Below are 23,100 nucleotides of genomic sequence, written 5' to 3'. Positions count from 1 at the left end.
GCTACAGGATTATTTTGTGAAACGTAATTTGGGTAATCAGGCAATTTATTTGTGGACCACATGCAGCCAGGAAAAAGTAAAAGCAGTACAGTATTATGGTGAAGAGTAAGAATTCTGACCTCAAAGCCCAAGTGCTTCAAATCCCAGCTCTGTCACCTAATACTCTCGCAATGAGCAAATTACTTAAACTGGGTCTACCTCAATTGCCTTTATTAAAAATGAAAATAATAATTCTACCTATCAGTCACTTTATTAAACTTTCTTACTTTGAAATCATTGTGGATTCACATGTAGTTAGTTGCAAGAAATAATACGGAGTCCTCGCACGTATGCTTTATTGAGTTTCCTCCAATGAGAGCCTCTTCTAAAACATAGTATGGAAGTCCCCTTGTCCACGGTTTCAGCTACCCATGGCCAACCTCAGTCGGGAAGCGACAATCCTCCTCCTGACATAACCTCAGATGGTCAGTGGTAGCCTCATGCTGTGTCACAACGCCTGTGTCATCATCCCTCTTCATCTCATCCCCTCTGTGGTTTATCATCTCGTGTCACCACAAGAGCAAGAGTGAGTACAGTACAATAAGATATTTTGAGAGACATCGTATATACCTAATTTGGAATACAGTATATCATTATAATATTTCTATATCTTAATTAGGTCTTGTTCCTAATCCATAAATTAACCTCATCATAGGTAGGTAATATACAGGAAAAAAAACATGGTAGATACAGAGTTCAGGCCTATCTGGGGTTCCAGGCATCCCTCAGGGGTAGGGGAGACCACTGTGCACCATCACAACCAGGCTATGGATACAGCCAAGGTGCAAAATATTGTCATCAGGATCCCTCATGTTATGCTTGTAGAGATCTACATTCATTTCCCTCCTACCTGTGTATCTTTCTTGATCCCTGCTAATCACTAGACTGGTTTTCATTTCTATAATTTTCTCTTTTAAAAATGGTATGCAAATAAAATCCCACAGTATGTAACCTTTGAGGATTTTTTTTTTTCACTTAGCATAATTCCCTGGAGATCTCGGCAGTTGAGAATACTTTGCTATTTTTCATTGCTTAGTAGCATCTATGGTACAGATACCCTACAGTTTAACCATTATGCCCATTGAAAGATGTCTGCATTGCTCATAATCCATTTTGAGATCCATGTGTTGATTTCCTTTGAGATTTTTTTTTGATCCATGGATTAATTAGACATGTGTTGTTCGCTTTCAAAGAATCTAGAGGATTCCCTGTTTTCTTGCTGTTATTAATTTCTTTGATTCCATTGTATTTGGAAAATGCATTCTGTAAGATTTCAACTTCTTATGTTGTTGAGGATTGTTCCATGGTTGGGTATATGGTCTATCTTGGTGTATTATGCAGGCACTTGAAAAGACAAGCTCCCTACCTCCCTATCCTCCATATGTGTAAATCCAACTCTCGATTTAACAAATATAAACATTAATATATTCTGTTAAAACTTCTTGATTAAAAAAAAAAACTTCTTGATTTATTTTATTTCTTCAAATTTCACTGGTCATATGGTAGAAAAAGAATTAATTAAAACTCCTGGGAAATAAACTATATATATAAAATATATATATAAATATATATAAACTATATAAATATATATATAAGTATATATATATATAGAATGGGAAATAAACTATATATATATATCAGATATTGTTAGGTAAGAAATTCAACTCACAAAAAAAAAAAAAAAAGGAAATTCAACTCACAAACTCACTTCATTCAACAACTATTTATAAGGTGTCAGTCCACTAGTTGAGCAAATGAGGCAGGCATTGATCAAGTAGTCATGGTAGTAAACGTAAAAAGCTGAGGTACATCCTCAGATGGATGGGAACTCAGTTCCAAGAAAATCTGTAACAAAGAAATCTCCCCTAGTTTAGAGGTTTTGCTGACAATATCTGAAGAAGATGCAGGAAGACACATTCTGGCGTAACTTAGCTTTACAAGGAGAAATTTGCTTAATTTAGAACGGGTTCTCAAAGTGTGCACTAGATGATGTGTTATCAGGGACAATGAGGTGACTTGGATGGGAGACGAAGAGACCACTGATAACACAGCATTTCAAACCTCTTCTGGGGTTTGTTTCAGCTGCTGTTGGCCCGTTTCCCCCACACACAATCCCTCACACAAATCTCCAGTAAGCGCTTCCTTCCTGTTTCTCCAGTTCGGCCAAACGTTTGCTCACATCCTCGTGGACAGCTTTTTCTTCACAGCACTCTTCACAGGGCTGAAGATTTCCTTTGTATTCTCCTTTTATTAACTCACTTCTTCAGAAATTGAAAAAGATCTAAATATTATGTGTGTCTAAATATTATGAAGTTCATGTGATTTGCTTCCTGGGTGTGTGTATATATGTATTGATAGAGTGATGTTTACCACAGAGGACAAAACAACCATATTGTATATGGGATGTTTATTGGAAGTGGGATAGGAAATATGATGAGAAGTTATAATCAGAAGAGAAGAAAAAAAATGAGCACAAATATAGATCATTAAATTCAACCTCTGCTGTTCTCATATTTCTTTTTCCACAATCTGTTCTCACAATCTTTTCTCACCAAGGATGTATTAGATATATATTCATAAGTCTTCCTCAAGCAGTGTTTTCTTGAAATGTTCTTCCTTCCAAAAACCCAAATGATATATCTTGGTTTAAGACCTTTGATGTCACACTGCAGAAGCTTTCCTTGAAAGGTGAAAGGAGTTTTCTTTTCAGCTTCCATCTTTGTTTACAACATCTCAAGACATTTGTTTGGATTTGAAACTTTACAGGCTTAGTCTTATGAGAGATGTTATTTTTTTATTTTACATTCTATCTCTACCACTCCTCCCCTAAAGCCCCCACTTTAGGAAGAGTGAATTAAATTGGCTCAGTTATTTTTGAGTTATGAGACAGCAAAAAAAAAAAAATTCTTCCTCCTCTTAAAAATTGCTTGAAGCTTTATTTGTACTGGTTTAACTCAAAAGTAGATTTAAACCTCACACTTGGCAGTATTATAAAAGGAAAGAAAAGTGAAGCCAAATTTAAAAAAAATTAAAAATCTATGCAATCTAAAGCTTAAAACACGACTTTTTTTTTCTGAATTTTTGTTATCCAAATACACTACGTATGTTTGCATGTAAAAGTATAGGTACACTCGGAGGATATTATATTTGTGTTTATTTTGATTGAATATAAGAATCATTGATGATCCACCATATAGAATATGCCCAGAAACCAGGAGAAAAAATAGATGAGTAAGCTTTAGTCCCTGCTACCAAAAGAGTCCAAAACTGGAGTAAAGGATTAGAATAGTACAGGCTTGGGTATAAACAACACGTTATGGCGATTCAGAGGAGAAACAGGTCCTGGGCAGCCACATATTCTACTATAACCATTGGATTTCAAGCCACCCTCGTCTACTCTTTGGACCAGAGCAATCCCCTCCTGATTCCGCACTCTCATTGTGCTCCTATTTCCCTTTACTCCGTTTGTCCAACTGCTCAGATTGATATTTTTAAAAAAGATTTTATTTATTTATTCATGAGAGACACACAGAGAGAGGCAGAGACACAGGCAGAGGGAGAAGCAGGTTCCCTGTGGGGAGCCCCTTGTGGGACTTGATACCAGGACCCCAGGATCAAACCCTGGGTGGGAAGGCAGACACTCAACCACTGAGCCACCCAGGGGTCCCTGATTTCTTTTTTTTTTTTTTAATGTAAATGTAATCATATCACTCCTTTGCCTGAAACTCTGTCGTTGTTTCCAGCGCACTTAGAATGCAGTCCAGATTCTTCTCTCCACCTCCCGAATTCCCGCATGATCCAGTACCTGTTATCGTCACCTTCTGGTTTTCAATCATGCTAAGTCACTTGCTGCCTTTGACTCTGTGCTCTTTCTTCCCCCTGAACTTGGAATCTTTTCTCCAAAAACTTGCCTTAACTTGCTATTTCACATAATTTGTATCATAGGTCAAATATCAAATATATATATAGTGCTGAGAACAGGGCCTGGCACACGAGTTTTTTATACGTTTGCTGCAAGTGGTCACCTAGTCTTACATGACCCTTTCATTATTTTGTCTTAATCAGATATTACTTGGTGTTATCTTTTACACTTCATAATATATAACACATGAGCTCTTAAAATAACAACAACAACAACAATAATAATAATTTGTCTGCTAGTTTGTTATCTCTCTCCCCTTATTAGTTTCTAATCTCCATGGGGTAAGGGCCTGTCAGTTTTGCTTTTAGTTGGATTTCCAAGACCTAGAACAGTGCCTGGCAGGTTGTGGTTGCTTAATAAAAATGCACCACTCCAAATTTCTGAATGAAAAAAATTACATTAATGAAAGTTTAATTATTTCAGCCCATTTTAAAATAAGGAGACTTGGGATGCCTGCATGGCTCAGTGGTTGAGCGTCTGCCTTTGGCCCAGGGCATGATCCTGAGATCTGGGATGGAGCCCCGCATCAGGCTCCCCGCAGGGAGCCTGCTTCTCCCTCGGCCTGTGTCTCTGTCTCTCTCTGGGTCTCTCATGAATAAATAAATAAATAAAACCTTTAAAAAATAAAAATAAAAAATAAAATAAGGAGTCCTCTTTAGATAAAGACCTTGCGGAGGCTACTTTTTTTTGGTTCTAAAACTGTTTTATGTTGGAATTGGGAAGGGAGATTAGAGATTGGTTTGAGGCGTGGATGTCATGTGTCTGTGGAAACCATTGCTGACTCAGTTTCCATAATGTCCTTCCTAGCTCCCCAGTCTACTACCAGGGTTATATACTTCTGAGAACTGAAAATTTGGGGACAGTTTAGAGTTTAATTCTCTTCTCCCCAGCTTCTTTGAGATACAATACACAAAAACTATGTATATTAAAGGTGTACAATTTGGTGTTTTGATAAAAGTATACTTTGTCTAATGATTACCACAATGGAGCTAATTAACATATCACATCACATAGTTAATTTTTTTTTTGTGGTGAGAACACCTAAGATCTCCTCACTTAGCAAATGTCAAGTACACAATATATGATCATTAACTGTAGTCATCATGCTTTACATTCAGTCTCTAGAACTCACTCATTTTATTTATTTATTTATTTATTTATTTATTTATTTATTTAGATTTTATTTACTGATCTGACAGAGAAAGAGAGAACATAAGTGGGGGTGGAGGCAGCAGAGGAAGAGGGAGAGAGGTAAGCTCCCCACTGAGCAGGGAACCCAACACAGGACTCGCTTGATCCCATGACCCCGGGATCATGACCCAAGCTGAAGGCAGATGCTTAACTAACTAAGCCACCCAAGTGACCCTTATTTTACTTATTTTGTTATTTTTTTAGAACTTACTCCTCTTATAACACAGTGCACTTTGTCAACATTTCTCCATTCCCCCCACCCCCACAGCTCTTGGCAACTTCTCTTCTATTCTCTGTTTACCTAAGTGCAACCTCTTATATTTCACATAGAAGTAATATTATGCAATATTTGTCTTTCTGTGTCTGGATTATTCATTTAGCATCACATTTTCTTTATTTAGTCATCCATTGCTTGTTTCCATATCTTGGCTATTGTGAATAATGCTTCAATGAAAACTGGCATGGAGGGATCCTTTTGAGATACTGATTTCATTTTCTTTGCATATATACCCAGAAGTGGCATTAGTGGATCAGATGGTTGTTGCATTTTTAATTTATTGAGGAAACTCCATTCTGTTTTCCATAGTGGCTACAGTAATTTACATTTGTTTCCAAAAGTGTTCTCTTTTCTCCCCACCTTCACCAACACTTGTTCTTTTCATTTGAACAATAAGCATTCTAACAGATCTAAGGTGAATAGGTTCCCATTTGGATTCCCCTGATGATTAATAATGTTGATTACTTTTTCATATACATGCTGGCCATCGGTAAGTTGCCCATTTTTTAAATCAGGTTATTTGCTTTCCTGTTATTGAATTGCGGTCCTTACATATTTTGGTATTATTATATATATGATTTGAAAATATTTTCTCCTATTCTGTGTATGGCCTTTTCATTTTATTTTAATTTCTTTTACCATGTGGAAGCTCTTTGGTTTTATATAGTCCCACTTGATAATTTTTGCTTTCATTGCCTGGGCATTTGGTATCATATTCAAAAAGAAAATCTTTGTCAATACCAATGTCAAGCAGCTTATTTTCTATATTTTCTTCTAAGAGTTTTACAGTTTCAAGGCTAATATTTAAGTCCTTAATCCACTTGGGTTAATGTTTGTGTATGATGAAAGATAAGAGTCCAATTTTATTCTTTTGTATGTGAATATCCTGCTTTCCCAACACCATTTATTGAAACGGCTATCTTTCCCCAGTATGTATTCTTGGAACTCTTGTCAAAGATTAATTAAACAGGGACACTTGAGTGGTTCAGAGGTTGAGCATCTGCCTTTGGCTCAGAGCATGATCCCCGAGTCCCAATAAGTCCCAATTAAGTCCAATGTGGGACTCTCCGCATGGAGCTGCTTCTCCCTCTGCCTATGTCTCTGCCTCTCTCTCTCTCAATCTCTCATGAATAAGTAAATAAGTAAATATTTTAAAAAGATTAATTAAACATATATATGTGAGTTGATTTCTGGACTCTCTCTTCATCTTCCATTGGTCTATGAGTCTATTTTTATGACAGTCCCTATCGTTTTGATTATGTTAGCTTCTTAATGTAGTTTAAAATCAGGAAGTATGTGATAGCTCTAGCTTTATTGTTCTCTCTCAAGATTACCTTGGCCATTTCAGGGTCTTTTTTTGGTTCTGTACAAAATTGTAGGATTTTTTTTCTATTTCTTTGAAAAATGCCATTGGAACTTCATAGGGGTTACATTAAATCTGTGGATCACTGTAGGTAGTATGAACAATATTTTAACAATATTAACTCTTCCAATCCATAAGTACAAACTGTCTTTCCATTTATCTGTATCTTCAGTTTATAGTTTTTAGTGTATAGATCTTTTACCTCCTTGGTTTAATTTATTCTTAGATATTTTATTTTTATTTGATGATATTATAAATAGGATTGTTTTCTTAACTTCTCTTTCTCATAGATCATTATTAGTATATAAAAATAATTAATTTTTGTATGTTGATTTTTACATCCCTCAGCTCCACTGAATTTGATTATGAGCTCAAGTCATTTTTTGGTGGAATTTTTAGAATTTTCTCTACAAGATTATATCATCTTTAAACAGACAATTTTTCTACTTCCTTTCCATTTTGGATGCCTTTTATTTGTTTTTCTTGCTTAATTCCTCTGGGTAGGACTTCCAGTACTGTGTTGAATTGAAGCAGCATCTTTGTCTCATTCTCAATCTTGCAGAAAAACCTTTCAGCTAGTCACTATTGAGTATGATGTTAGCTGTTGATTTGCACACAAATGGTCTTTAGTATGTTAGATTCATTCCTTCCATACTAATTTGTTGGGAGTTTTTAACATGGAATGATGAATTTCGTCAAATGCATTTTCTGAATCTACAGAGATGATCATGATTTTTCATTCAATTAATGTGGTGTTATCAAGTTTATTATTTGAAAATGTTGAACCATCCTTGCATCCCAGGGATAAATCTCACATGATCACATGTTATGAACTTTTTAATGTTTCCTTGATTTTGGTTTGCTTGTATTTTACTGAAAATGTTTGCATCTTTGTTTATTATAAATATTGGCTTATAATTTTCTTTACCAATAGTGTCCTTATTTGGCTTTGGCATCAGGGTAATTCTGACCTTCTAAGATGAGTTTCGAAGTGTTCATTCTTCTTTGACTTTTTTGGAAGAGTTTACAAAGAACAGACATTAACTATTATCCGAATGTTTGGTAGAACTAATCAGCGAAGCTATCTTGTCCTAGGCTCTTGTTTTGAGGAAGTTTGTCATTAGTAATTCAATATCCTTACTCATTATTAATCTGTTCAGTTTTTCTATCTCTTTAGGGTTCAGTCTTGATAAGTTATACATTGGAATTTATCCATTTCTTCTAAGTTATCCAATTAATTAGTGTACAGTGGTTCATAATAGTCTCTTCTGATCTTGTATAGTTTTATAGTAAAAGCTGTAATGTTATTTCCAGTCTCTAGAACTGTGATAAAATAATTTGCTGTTGTTTACACCATGAAGCCTGTATGTATATATATAAATATATATATATATAATTATTATAGCACAAGTATGTTATTATAATTCTAAGGGATATTTTCTGGATATAGATTTGTAAGTGGAAAGTTTTTTCTTTTTTCTTTTTCTTGACAACTTTAAATATGTCTTGCTGTTTCTTGGTCTCTATAGATTTATAGTTTCTGGTGAAGAATAATCAGTTATTCGAATTTTTGCTCCTCTGTATGTAATGTTACAATTTTCAATGGCTACTTTGAAGAATTTCTCTTTTTAAAACATTTTGAGGAAGCTCCATACTGTTTTCCACAATAGTTTCACCAATTTACATTCCTACCAATAGTGCATGAGGGTTCCTTTTTCTCCACATCATCACCAACAATTATTTCTTGCCTTTTTTATTTTAGCCATTCTGATAAGTGTAAGATGATATCTCATTGTAGTTTTCATTTTCATTTTCCTGATGAGTGATGTAGAGCATCATTTCATGTATCTGTTGGCCATCTGGATATCTTTGGGAAAATAACTACTTAGGTCCTCTGCCTGTTTTTTGTTTTTTGGGTTTTTTTTTTTTTTTTGGTTTTTTTTTTTTTTAGATTTTATTTAAATTCAAGTTAGTAACATATAGTGTGCTATTAGTTTCAGGGGTAGAATTAGTGATTCATCAGTTGCGTAAAACACTCAATGCTCATTACATCAAGTGCCCTTCTAAATGTCCATCACACAATTATGCCTTCCCTCACCCTCCAGCAACCTTCAGTTTGTTTCCTAGAGTTCACTCATATGTGGAATTTAAGAAACAAAACAAATGAACATAGGGGAAGGGAAAGCAAAGTCCTGAGCATGGAGCAAGACATGGGGCTCCATCTTACGATCCTGAGATCACCACATGAGCTGAAACCAAGAGTCAGTAGCTCAACCAACTGCACCACCCAGGGACTCTAGTGTTGGCTAATTTTAGATTGTAGTCTGGATATTATATTGTAGATTCTATTATATTTTTGCAAAGAGTACTTACTTTGTTCGTTTGTTTTAGTAGACCATTGATTTGGTTGGATTCAAAATGTAAACTATTTTTGGGGAAACAGCTCAAATTTTGCTCAGTTCTTTTATTTTTCTTTTTGTTTTTTTTTTTTCAGTTCTTTTTTTTTAAGTTGAAATTTGTCCTTACATTTGCTAAAACTCAGCTAGAGGTTTTTGCAGTTTGTGTACATAATTCTGGGTTCTCTCTGTCTGTTTAATTTTCACAGCTTATCCCTTTACCCCCTATTTTCCAGCAGGTCATTTTGTCCAAACTCTGTCCTTCAGTCCAGACAGACTATGGTTATGATTGGAATTTTAGCTGCCCTGTTTGGCACTCATTTCATGAAGCTTGACTAATCTCAGGCTAAAAGGCCCTAGAACAAGAAATTCACTTTTCTTCCAAATTTTGACTATCCTCCAGAATCTTCTGTCAGGATTTTTTATTTTGATTTTTCATTTTAGTTGGTTTGTGTATTTGTTATTTTTTCCAGTGTTTATAGTAATCTTTGAGACCATTGATTCAGTAGAATCTTGCTCTGCCATACCAGAAATATAAATCCACCCTTCTATTTTTATATGTTCCCATCACTATTTGAGCATTTCATATGTTTCTGACATCATCGTATTTCCCTATCCCAGATCTTAAATTGACCATTTCTCCAAAGAATGCTAGATCTTTTAAGTGGGGAATGGTATTTAGTAGCCAAGATCTGAATGCTATGTGTGCTGATGGCTATTGGAGTATCACTAATCCCAGGCCCTTTCAGTGGACGGAGATAGATTATATATATATACATATATAGAAAGAATCATGGCTTCACTTGAATACTTGATACCTGCTATGGTCTGAAGTATATGTTTCTCAAATGTATATGTTAAAGTTCTATTTCCCAGTACCTTGGAATGGGACTGTATTTGAAGGTAAAGCTTTTAAAGAGGTAATTAAAGTAAATGAGATCATATGGATGACCCTAATTCAATTTACTGGCTTTTTAGAAAAAGAGAAAATTAAGACATACATGTCCCACAGACTGAGGGGTGCCCATGATGTGAGGACACAATGAAAAGGCAGCCATCTGCAAGCCAAGGAAGGAGACCTCAGTAGGAAACAAATCTGTCCATATCTTAATCTGGAACCTCTAGCCTCTAGAACTGTGAGAAAATAAATTTCTATAGTTTGAGCCATCCACAGTGGTATTTTTGTTACGGCAGCCCTAGCAGACTAATATAATAAAATGACTCTAACACTACAGGGATTTATTTTAATTTTCACTCTATAAAGTTTGTTATTTCCTTTTCTGACAGTGAATTACATGGCTAACATTATCCTTTATTCATTCATTTATTCATTCATTCATTCATTCATTCATTCAATCAATCCAGTGGTATATAACTTCTATTTCTGCTCTTTTGCACGAATGACCTCCTAACTCCTCTTGGGTTCTGTCCCTGTGCACTGATATATATAGCCCAATGTCGGTAGAGTCTCCCTCCTACTTAGACCATGACACTCCACTTCACATGGATACCCTCCTCTCCATCTCAGACTCTCACACTCAACATCCAGCAGCCCTCATCAGTGGAGGCTTTCTGAAGTCACTTAGGCTCTGACATCCCATTGTAGGCCACTAAGAGCCTTCCCAATGTACTTCTTCTATCACCACCTTAGACATCAACCCTGCTCTGCCCCACTTAATGTCTCTAAACATGGATTTTTCTGAACACAGAAGAACAAGGTAGAGAAGGAAAAGAATAAGAGAAATTGATACATTTTCCTTTAAATAATAGTCAACTGAACTGCTTTCATTAGCGTTTGTAGTTCCAAACAAATTTCAATATTTTATACCAAAGAAAGGTAGCCTGGTATTTTGTGATAAAAATAAAACATATATGGTTTTATTAAATTAAAATATAGCAATTTAAGGAAATCTAATAAAATATTGCTAAACAGGTGTCAGTCAGGAGCTATAAAATAACATTCAGAAACAAACTTAATAGATTGTGTCAGCGATGGTACACACAGGACCAGATAGCATCTTCAAACAGTAATGCTTTGCTTCTTCTCATTTTCTTAAATGAAACCTTTCTCTTATTCAGTCAGAAATACCCACATTGCTTAGCAGAGAATTAGAATTACTATAGTAGGAATGAAAAAATAAAGAAATAGTCAACTCTCTATGAAGTCTAAAATAATAGGCTTTTGAGACTCAAGAGACAGCCCAAGGAAAGAACATAAATTTTGTGTTATAACAAAACCATTGGAAGAAAATGAAAAGGAAGATGTGACCTCACTTCTTACTCCTGGAAGATGATCCACTGGGTTAGGAAGTTGGGGATTGGAGTGAGCATCGAGGGTGAAACAAAATGTTACAGAGGTCCACCACAGAAGACCAGTGAGAGAGGAGAAAATTAGCATCAGTACCACATGGCACTGTGAGTTACTGTGCCTGCAAACTCAGAAGAGCTAAGCCAGAGCCTGTAGATGTATTGTTAGAACAAGTCACATGGGCTGTTGGGCTCTTTCTGTCCTCTCTCTAGATGTGGGTCTTCCACTGAATTCTGCCTTGGGGAATGTACAACAGATGGACATCTTCCTAGGCCTGAGACTTTGCCAAGCCTCTTCTAACTGCCCCATATAGACAAACTACTATATTTTCAATCAACTAGGGCAAAAGTTTCTAAACTCAGTGGGTTCAGTTCTTGATGCAGAGAGTTGTTAAGGATGTAGAAAGTAAACCCTCAGGGGTTTGCACTTGACTACTTGGACTATATAATATTAAAGCTCACCTCTAACACACACTAATTATCTCACATCCCAATGGAAGTCCAGGTTCTATTATTTTGAATATCTCTGTCTTTAAACTAGTCACTTTAGCCTTCTGGGATGTTATAATTTCCTTATTTATAACGTGAAAGTAATAATATTCACCTACAGAGGTTATTGTTAAGAATAAATGAAATTACCTTTGTAGCCAACCTGAAATACAGCAAATCCTCAATAAAGGTTAACATTTTTATTATGAAAAATATTTAATAAGTGGTTCATACTATCTCAAAAGTGACCCTGTTCAAAAGGCAATTAATAGCTAATACCATACTTTTCTACTACCATTGTTAGACCATCTATACTGAATTAATTCTTTATTCATTCATTTATTCATCAGATATGTATCATTCCTGTGTGCTGGACACTGTGATAAGTACTCAGGAAACAGCAGAATCAAGTCAAACAAGATTCTGGTGCTATGGAAGCTACAGTATAGCTGCAGAACTGACATGAAACAATGGATCAACAATCATTTTAACTACAGTTGTGAGAAGGGTTGCAAGAGATAGACAAGGCGTTCAGCATCCTACCTGGGGCCATTGTTTCATTCCCTCTCTCAGCCCTTAATTGTTCTTCAAGGAGTTTGAATCCCTGGCTGGAGAGCACAGATGGAGAGATTCTACATGGAAACAACAGAAGGACACAGTTGACCCCGTGTTCCCACTTGTTTCCAGCAAGGTGCCAGTATTTTAGTAGAGCCCTCATACACCCTGCAGACCAGACCACGCATTAGCTGCCTATGTTTCCCCAATCAATGTGTTCATGGCACCAGGTTACCCAGCCAGGCCAACAGGAATTCCTACCACTCATCCTGAGATATGATAAAATGGTGGTAGTGGTTGTTTTGCCACTGAGTTCTGGGCAGGTGTGTAATGCAGCCATATATAAGACATATTTTGAATTCCACCAAGGGTAAAAATCGTGTCCAGTTCATTTTTCTTAAAATGTGGATGACGTGTATAGACCTGATAAGAAAAGTAAATAAATGCATAAACCATTAAGACAATTTATAGCAGTGAGAGGCTTGCTTTACTGGAACGTGTGGAGGAGATTACAGTGTGTGTGGGACCAGGCCACTGTTGAAACTTCCTTTGACATGAGTGGAAGCTCTATGTTAAATTGTTGAGTTTTTTTTTTTTATTTTTTTTTATTTTTTTTTTTTATCATTGAAAAGGCTTGTTACATTTCTGGCAGTGGTCACTTCCAGTAAATACTGTCAAATAGAAAGTCAAGGAAGCATGCATGCTGATATAGGGCAGATACTCTTTCACTTGCTCAGTGCAGTAATTGACCTGCTGACTTCAGATAACATTCTTGTTGACAGGCCTGAAGGAGAAACATATTGCAACCCACACAACCCACACACCGGAGTGTCAATAGCCTAACTAACTATCCAACACTTAGGCAATGAGGTTGTTCAAGGCCTTACAATTTGGTTCACTGGGTTCTTTGTTAACCACAGTGACCCATGTTCCAGTAGGGCTCCTCCAGGTGTAGAGAAAGACTCAGGATAGTGGCAAATAAGAACATCAAGAGTCCCAAGGACTAAACTGGTGATCTAGCACTGCTACCCACCAGCTGTGCGGCCTTGGAAAAGTCACTGCAATTCTTTTATTTGCAGTTTTCTCAACTGTAGAATGAGAACCATACATGTCTCCTAGGGCTGGGGTTTAAGTGAGTTATTCGACATGCACCTGCTTTATTGAAAAAAAAGTAACAAGCATTTCTTTTTCTCCAAATCCTAAAATTCTTTCCCCTGTGGTCTAGCACGTAATACATTAGCAGCTCTTTCAGCAAGTCAGTCTGAAATATAATTGCCTATTTTAATAAATAGCAATTTTGTAATCATTTTCCCCTTTGCTTCTGAATGCTCATCTTGATGGCTTGGCTTGCTTTTTAATTGTGTGGATGTCTGTTAAGGTGAGGGAAGAGTATTTTGCTTTGGAAAATAAAGAAACTCAGTTCTTTCAAAGCTATTCAGCAGTCTAAAAATCCATTTAAGTATTCACTAAGCAAAATAGGAAGATTCAAGTGCTTACGGCACTTCATTAGGGTACTACAGAATCAAGCAGAATGACAGTTGGTTTATAGCAATTTTGGCACTAAGATTTTAACATAGATTTTATATTATAAGGAGCAGCAAAGTTGCCAGCATGGGGAAGTATTTATTCATTTATCATTTCTAGCAGAAAATTTGGGTTATTTATTAATAAGACATAAAATAAACTACTTAATTTACTGCTAACCTTAAAATAAAGTCCTAATGTGTAATAATTCTACAGACTTGAAAGAGTTGAAGTTATAAGTTCATCTTCTTAAACTACTGTATTCATGAAGTGAGGTGTATGGTGAAAGTCCACTATGATTTCACTTAAAATATCAATTTTGCCAGTCCTGGGTTAGAATAACTTTTTGAAAAAATAGTAATTCAATCCTGTGTAGATTATTATTTTTTTAAACATAAGGTGCTTGGTAGTTGATATTAATAATTTTTTATTATGTTCTAGAAAGAGAAACATAAATGTTCCATCAAATAATACATTTTATACTCACTAAAGTTAAGGATATTTGTTGTATTTATGTAAACTTCTACAAGCAATGAAAGACAGAATGTTCTTTAAAGTGAAAGCATAATTATGATTCCTGGATATTATTATATCCAAGTTCTTCTGAGAAAGGGAAGAATGAAATGTCAATTATGAGACTTGATATATGCTATTTTAATATTAAGGAAAAGAGAAAAATAAAAGACAAATGTCAATAATACTCCAGATTCCCAGAGAGGGTTTATAAAATGATCAAATCTGTTTGTAAAATTCCTTATTAATATTTATCTTATTCAATAACATGTCTGAGGGAACAGGGTACTCTGATGGAAAATAATTAAATCATTCTAGGAATATTTGTGTTAAGAATTTTACTCCTTCTGTCCACTTATTATGCTGTGCTCATTGAACACTTATTTCCTTTGTGCAGAAAAGGTTACGGGGTCGAGTTCCAAAAGATTTGAATTAGAAGTGATCCAGTGGCTACCACTGGGACAAAATGTTACGTGGGACATTAGGAGAAGAGTCATTACCATAAATAAATTATCTCTGATCTGGGTATCAAGTTCAATTCCTGTGATGAAACAGATGGCTTCTCTAGCTTGCCACAGTGTCCTTCCTTCTTACTTCTTTTCAGCTCCAAGAATGTGCTTGATTTGTGGAGAATATAGTAGCAAAGACATTTATACAAAATTGTTTGTGGTACCTTAATTGCTAAAAGCCTGATAGAAACCATTTGCTAGGGAAGAAAAGAATCTTCAAAGGAACCAGTAATCTCGGTTTTGCTCAAACTCTCCAACTTCTCTGGACTGTGTAAAATATTGAAAAAAGGCAAGCAAAAAAAGAAAAAGATAAATATACATGGCAGATACCACAATGCACTTCATATTTCATTTCAACTTAAATCTCTAATCTGCTGTAGAAATTTTCTTCTGTCCCATTCTTTTTCCTGAACATAAAATATTAGCACATGAAGATTAAAAACAGAATATTGGGCTCCTGTCCTAAAACTATTGTTTGTATATACACAGCGAAGTATAATTTAAAAATTTACAATATGGTCTCCTCTGTGGCTCTACTCATTAAAAAAATAAATTTATAAAAACATATTGAGCATCTACTCTTTACAACATACTGTGTTTTAGTCCAGGAAGTATGACAACCTTAAAAGAAAAGCATTTCCCCCACCTCAGGAAATATGAATCTATTTCAAGGAGAAGATGAGACATAAATTCATGCAGAATTAAAAAGAATGCAATAGGTAAAACCACACATAGCACAAAATAGTGCATGACTAAATTGATAATCACTGAGACCCCAAGGAACAGTCCCCCAGGATCCTGAGGATTTCAAGCAGCTCTGAGTGTCTAACCCTGTTTAGCAATCACACTAAGGGCCTCAGTCACATTTCCATTTGTAGTCGTCTAAACAAGGGACCCTTGCCTCTTGCCCACACTCCAAGGTACCTCTCCAGTGTTGAGGTCCATCTCTTAGAAAGAGAAGGAAAAGCCCTCCTCTTAAACCCATGTACCACTCTACCCTTTTGAACCCCTAAATCTGTAATCAGTGAGCTTCTCTAAATGCTTAGTTTCTTTCCTGATTGTTCCCTTCACATCTGTGTTTTTATTGAAACTGAGCTGTCCCCTGAGGAAACTGCTTCTCTTCACATGGAATCAAAGGCTGTTTTTCTTTTCTTGCTCATACCGTGTTCCTCGGGGCGGGTAAGGGAAGTGGACATCCTCCTTGCTCTGCATTGACAGCTTCCAAACATAACAACCTCTTCCTTCTGCAAACACCTTGCTCTTCTGACACATATACTGTCAGGTCCCATCACCCACCCACCCGCTTCCATCCTCTCATTGCTTTGTCCACCAATCTCTCATCCAGCCCTCCCTATATTCGAGCTTTAGCTTTAATCCACTGACCCACTACTGTTATTATTTGCCAGTTCCTGCCTGTCTTCTCTTGGTGCACTGTTTGCAAAGACTTGACAACCCATGGCACTAGGATAGCAGCAATCGTTAATTTTACTGGGTCCTTCCTGAGTGCCAAGCACACTGTTCAAAGTGTTTTACATACTGGACATTTAACTCACCACAACCTCATAGGAAATGGCCTATTATCATCCCATTTCACTAATAAAGTAACCCAAGGCTATTAGTGCATTAACTAACTAACTAATAAATGCATTTATGTGTGTGGGTACGTCTGTATGTATGTATTTTTGCAAGTGATCCTCGCTTCCTTTCCCTGCCTCCTTCTCACCATGGTTCTACACGTGTACAGCCTGCCATTGGGGTAACCCAGCCATGTGCATCCTTCCTGCGCGCAAACAGGTGAGCATTGCTACAATAAATACTACAGCTATTCAGACTGATTTCACTTTCAATTCATTTTCTCAAGTGGGCAATCAAGACTGATGACAAGCCTACTCTGTTTTTCTTCAGGGCTCACTTCCCACTCTGCAAGATAACTATTTCATCTCCCACACCTCCCTCCCCACACTTCTCTCTCACCTAATTACTTCACTTCAAACATCATTTAGAAGTAAGATGCCATCCAGAGACGAAGCTCCCTTATTTGCATTCACATAAATCTGTGAAGAATACCTGGCCCCGGGACCTCTCCGCACAAGGAGGGACCCTTGATTCTTTTGATCACAGGCTGGACTCTGCACTTCTGAGCTGAATCCCAGCCCCTGTCAGCTTCTTGAAGATTTCACTCCCGTCTCCCTCTGGAATCATTAACATTTCATTAAATTGAAAATACCATAAATCATAGGCTGCACCATTATATTATGTACATTTATTTTCTCTGGTTGCAGTGAAATATACACAATACAAAATTTACCATTTTAACCATTATTACTTGTACTGTACAGCATGTCTTCTAGATTCATCTACATTGTAGTACGTGTCAAGATGTCTTTCATTTTTAAAGAGGGAATAATATTTCATGACAAGTATGGGCCACATTTTGTTTATTTTTGATGGGCACGCGGTTGATTTCTCCTTTAATTACTATAAATAATGCTGCTGTGAATATGGGTATACAAATACTTATTCAAGTCTATGCTTTCAATTCTTTTTTTTTTTTTTTTTTAAAGATTCTATCTGTTAACTGTTGAGAGACACACAGAGAGAGGCAAGGACATAGGCAGAGGGAGAAGCAGGCTCCTCCGGGGAGCCTGATGGGGGACTCGATCCAAGGACCACAACATCATGCCCTGAGCCAAAGGCAGATGCTCAACCACTGATCCCCCCAGGCAACCCTCTGCTTTCAATTCTTTTGGGAACGTACCCCGAAGTGGAATTGCTGGATCATATAGTAATTCTATGCTTAATTTTTTGACGAACCACTATGCTGCTTTCCACAGCAGCTGCACCATTTTACACCTCTACCAATACACGGGATTTAATTTCTCCACACCCTTGCCAACACTTGCTATTTTCTTCTCTTTGAAGTAATTGCCTCTGTATAATTTTTTAAAGGAAAAAAATATATATCCTGTGACAGGAAATCTAATTAGAAAACCTCCAAATGCTGAGACATCAAAGGCCTTCATCGTCAGTGTATGAACATGTGGAAAGAAAAGCCCACCAGGTAGAAAGGGACAGTAATGGAAAGAATCAATCCCCACCTCAACACAGAATGGAAAGAAGGAGACAAACAAGAAAGCAAAACACAAGCTTAAGAATTGAACACAAGCCAGTCCTCAAGCAGGTTACCAGTTTGAATTCAAGCTGCCAGTGAGATTCAAAGATCACAAGTGGAAAATTTAGCCTAAAGAAGATTTTGGTGAAAATTGCCTCAAGCTGTATCGTAGATGCTGATGCAAATCCTTTATACTTCATTACTGGATTAGAAGACATCCCAATCTCAAAATTATTAAAATGTAATAAAACTTATATTTTAGAATTAAAGAAATGTGGTATTTATGTTTATATTAATGTGGAATTTATATTAAAATCATTCCCAATTAACATAAAGATATTGAATGTCCTTCACCTTTAAAAAATAATAAACCTGAACCTCTATTTCCCTCAATTATCAGCCAATTTTTTTTTAGCATCTCTGTTGATACATTTCTTTCAGAAGTAGTATCGCCAAGGCTATATTCACTTTCTCCATTACCATTCATTCTTTTTTTAATCTTGTTTTCTTTTTTAATAATATAAATAATATATAGGTACATTTCCATTGTAAAAGATGCAGACAATATAGAAGGATACATTATTCAAGCATTTTCTAATACCTTCTTCCAGTTTCTTTTCTGTATATATAAAATGTATATATATTTATATATATACATATGTATATCCTTGGGGATGTATTTATATGGCTAGGTAGATAGATATAGATAGTTAGATAACTAAAACATACTATACTTATTTTACATATTGCATATTGTTATCTTTTTCTTTTTAATTTCTTCACTTAAAAATATGTCTTGCACAACTATCCATGTCAATACCTTTAAATCTACCAGTGTTTTTTGACTGCCTGGTTTTACAGCATAGATAAACACTTCTACTACTGACAGAAATTTAAGTCATTTTCTGTTTTCATGACTTCAATGTTGCCAAGAATAAATTCCTAGAAGTAGAACTGCTGGCTCTAAAGGGGTATATGCATTTCATATTTGACAGACATCAGTAAATGGCTAAAAAAAAAAAAGTACTTCTATAATATAGCTCTGAACAAAAGTTCAATAGACTACTTACTCATCTACTATATCACTAACATTGCTCTTGTTAAGAACTCAATTCTACAAGTTGCTCAATCCACAAATACTATTCTATTCTCCTCTTACTTAATACCTCTGCCATCTTTACTACACATGATTGCTTCCTTCCTGCTGAAACAAGTTGGGATTATATTTCTAACAAAGTATGTGGAGAAAACCCAGCAAAACTGCTCCCAGAATTCCCTTTTAGGCTCTAACCAGGCCTGGATTGCATGGCAGGCCATCTTAGCTGCAAGAAAGTCTGGAAAATTGGGGGAAAGGATTTCTGTGTTGGTTTAGATGAATCATAATTCATATATTTCTAAATCTTTACTTAAATGAGTGTTGAACACTTAAAGATAACTGAAATAATCTTGCCAATCTGTGGCTATTGGTGAAGGTCAGTATCATAATGTGTACAGAAGAAAATTATATAAAATTACCAAATATTATTATTATTAATTACCAAATATATAATATATAATAAATTACCAAATATATATTACCAAATATTATTATTACCAATAATAGTACGCATGGGTTATAAAAGTGATGCTAATTTAATGCTCAGAGGCCTGGGTTTGGTCTTAGTTCTACCAGTAGCTATGTATTCTTGAGTATGTCAGTAAGCTTCGATTTTTTTTCATCTGTTAAATAAAGCTGACTATACCCACCTTGGACACTTCTCAGAGATCCTGCAAGAATAAAAATTGACGTGGAAGTCACTTTCAAAGACTGAAGCGTATTATGAATTGGTTTTTTATCACCAATATATTAACTTTTGTTTTGTTGATAGAGAATACAAATATTGCAAATAAGCAAAAACAAGTGTCTTTCCAGTATACCCATTTCTTCTAATCTGGGTTTCTGAAATAAAGAAGCTACATTTTAATTCGTTGTAAACCCTAAGTGTCATTGCTATCTCCAATATGTGCCTTTGTCTTCTCTTCTACATGATTTAAGTAGAGGGGAAAAAAAGAGAGAGAAAAAAAAAAGCACAGTGAGGGGGTCTTTAGCTTCCCATTTATTTATCTTTTATTAGGGCAGAAAAGCCCCCTGGATTTAAAAAAAAATTGCCAATTCTGGGGTTACAGAGTAAGAAGAAATCTCCAAGATGATTCTTGGCCCCAGCAAGGAAAAGGAGAGACACAGAAGAATTGAAAAGAGAAGGAGTACAGATTCCTGTGTCCTTCATGATGAGTGAATGATGATTGCAGGGAGCCAGGACTTACTGCTAGTCACCTGAGAAGGTTACAGATGCAGAAGCCCAGACCTGCCATGCAACCACACTCCTGAGTTCTTGTGAGACTTTGAGTGAACAGCTCTTTGCATCAGTAGACGTCTACTTTTAGTATTGTTTTTTTTTGTATTTGCAGAACATTTTTCTATTATTAAGCAGTTGCTAGAATATTTTAAAAGATCACTTTCATGGTGAGGATTGAGAGGCGGAAAAGCAAGAGGTCTCAGTCATTAGTGGTAATCTTAAAAGTATGCAGAGAAAGTAGGGCAAGTATAGCCGGCTTGATTATTTACTGGGTTTAGAGCCTGTCAAGAGGAACTCAGGTGACTTGGAAACAAATCCTTCATGCTGCAGGATGTTGAAAACTGCTGATTAAAAGCAAATGGGTTCCAGTAAGGATGGTGCCTGCTGAATACTCACTGGTGAGACTAGACCCGGATGCTGAAGAATATAGGTGAAGAAATCAAGTTTCCTCTTAAAGAGTCAGCCAAAAAAAGAAAGAAGAAGAAGAAGAAGAAGAAGAAGAAGAAGAAGAAGAAGAAGAAGAAGAAGAAGAAGAAGAAGAAAAGAGAAAAGAGCCAGCCTTATGTTTTACATAGATTCAAAAGATCCAAGATACATAGACAAAATGAGTTCCAGTGGACCAGTCTTTTAACTCTTCTAGACAGGAATGAGAAGTTATTGATATTTTAGTTCTGAAAGATGGAGAAAGATGGCTTCCATAGAAGTAAGTATCTTCCCCACTGATGATACTCTAACCTATATACCTGTTGATCCACTCAGATCCATGTTGCTCACACTCATATCTGGTATTTTATGTCACTCATTGAATTGATTCCCTATCCCACTCCATCCGCCTGACCCATAAGAAAGGGTCCCATGGTTGAGTCACACTTGTGAACACTGTATATCGGAGAATCCACTTGCTGTCATTGCATTAGCATCTTCTCACTGTGTTGCTAGGATCCAAGCATTACCAGTCATGATTTTGTTAAGTCCCATGAAGGCAGGGTTAAGGCCTGTCTTGTTAGCCACATTATCCCCTCCTGCAACATATCAGGTGTTCAATGAATGATAGACTAAATGCATCAGACTGACAGCAAACATGAGGCATTTCCAATGACCTTTTCAGAAGACATGTTGGTGCAAGTGATGGATTCAATATAATTTGTATATTACACACATCAGGAACAGTCTTGGTTAAATAGGATTACGTGGCTTATTCAGAGAACACAGCTGACAAGTAAAACATTGTTTCTGTGGAGAAATGTGCTCTTAACAACTGGTCTGCAAATGAACTTTTCCAACACAAACCATCTGTATGTTGGAGCCTGTCTTTAAATTTATTTATTAAGCCATTTTTCCCCCATTTCAATTTTTTTTTCCTCACAGGAGGTGTCTTTACATGTTGCTTTGAGCTTTTCCTTTCTTCTTGTTCCTTTTTTCCTTTAAAAATGAATCCTCTGAAGGTCTTGGCCACGTGTCAATGCTGTATTCACAAGGATTAAGGATCAGCAGGGCTGCTGTGCAACAATTCAGAAATTGAGTACATCCTGTGGATTGGCAGCACGTTGCCTGCTATTGTGCAGGAGGCACCGGTGTTCCAGTAAAGGCATGTTAAATTTAGCAGCTGTCTTGTATTTGTCATTGGGGATGGGGTGGAGGCGGCTGGCTGTAATCTAGATTCATTTGTGAGTTTTACTTGAAAGTTTACTTAAAGGATTCATCTAACAGGAACATGTTTCACATATTCTCATTTTCTGTAAATTGTAATTATTTGGTAACAAAAATATGTAGACACAGACACAGGGAACACATGCATGTGCTGTACAACCTCTATTCCTTATGGTTAACATCTCCTTTGTTGTAAATATTCTATTTAATTCCATATAAACTCTCAGGCCATTCAAATATAACCTATGGAGGCCAACAGTCTGGTTATTTTCATTCATAATCTGAGTTTGTTTATAACAGAGAAATATATCATTTTGGAAGGAAATGGGAGAAGGTAGCAAAGGAATTAACAGTGAATCATGTGTTGTGTTGTGATGATATGCAGAGGGTTGGTTTTTTGTTTTTTTGTTTTTTTCCCCTAATAGACATTCATGCATATGGATAATGACAGCTAAACTCATTTATTTTATATTCTCTCCCTGTCCCATCCACTGTCTAATTAAGCTAACTATGATATCAAGGAAACTTCAAGATGGAAGGAGCCTTGGAAATCATCTAGATCAAGCACCTATTTTACAACAAAGAAAATCTGAGGTACAAAGAAAGGATGAACAAATTAGAATAAGACAATGATGGTATAAATGAGAGTAGGACATCTGACTTCTAGTCTAGTGCTTATTTTACTGCTTTACATTAATTTTTCATTATACTCACAGGTATCCAGCTCTGAGACTTAAGTCCTCATATTCCTGAAGCCTACAGCTGCATAGGGAGTATTTCCAGAATTGGAAATGATATAATATAGTATAATATAATATAATTAATATAATAAATATCATATAATGTAAATAGTCCTTTGCCAAGTTTCCAAAGATGTGGATAAATATTTCAACACAAAACATAATCCTCTTAGTGTT

General features: G+C 36.0%; 1 long non-coding RNA gene across 8 annotated transcripts in view; it reads right to left on the bottom strand.

Moving 5' to 3' along the window:
- Window positions 1-23,100, bottom strand: part of LOC144282289 (uncharacterized) — a 168,407-nt gene that overhangs the window by 21,930 nt on the left and 123,377 nt on the right. The gene's annotated exons all lie outside the window — the stretch shown is intronic.

Source organism: Canis aureus, chromosome 13, assembly GCF_053574225.1.
Source record: "Canis aureus isolate CA01 chromosome 13, VMU_Caureus_v.1.0, whole genome shotgun sequence".
Taxonomy (NCBI): domain Eukaryota; kingdom Metazoa; phylum Chordata; class Mammalia; order Carnivora; family Canidae; genus Canis; species Canis aureus.
The sequence above is the reverse complement of the archived record's forward strand: the minus strand, read 5'-3'. Positions and strand labels throughout refer to the sequence as shown.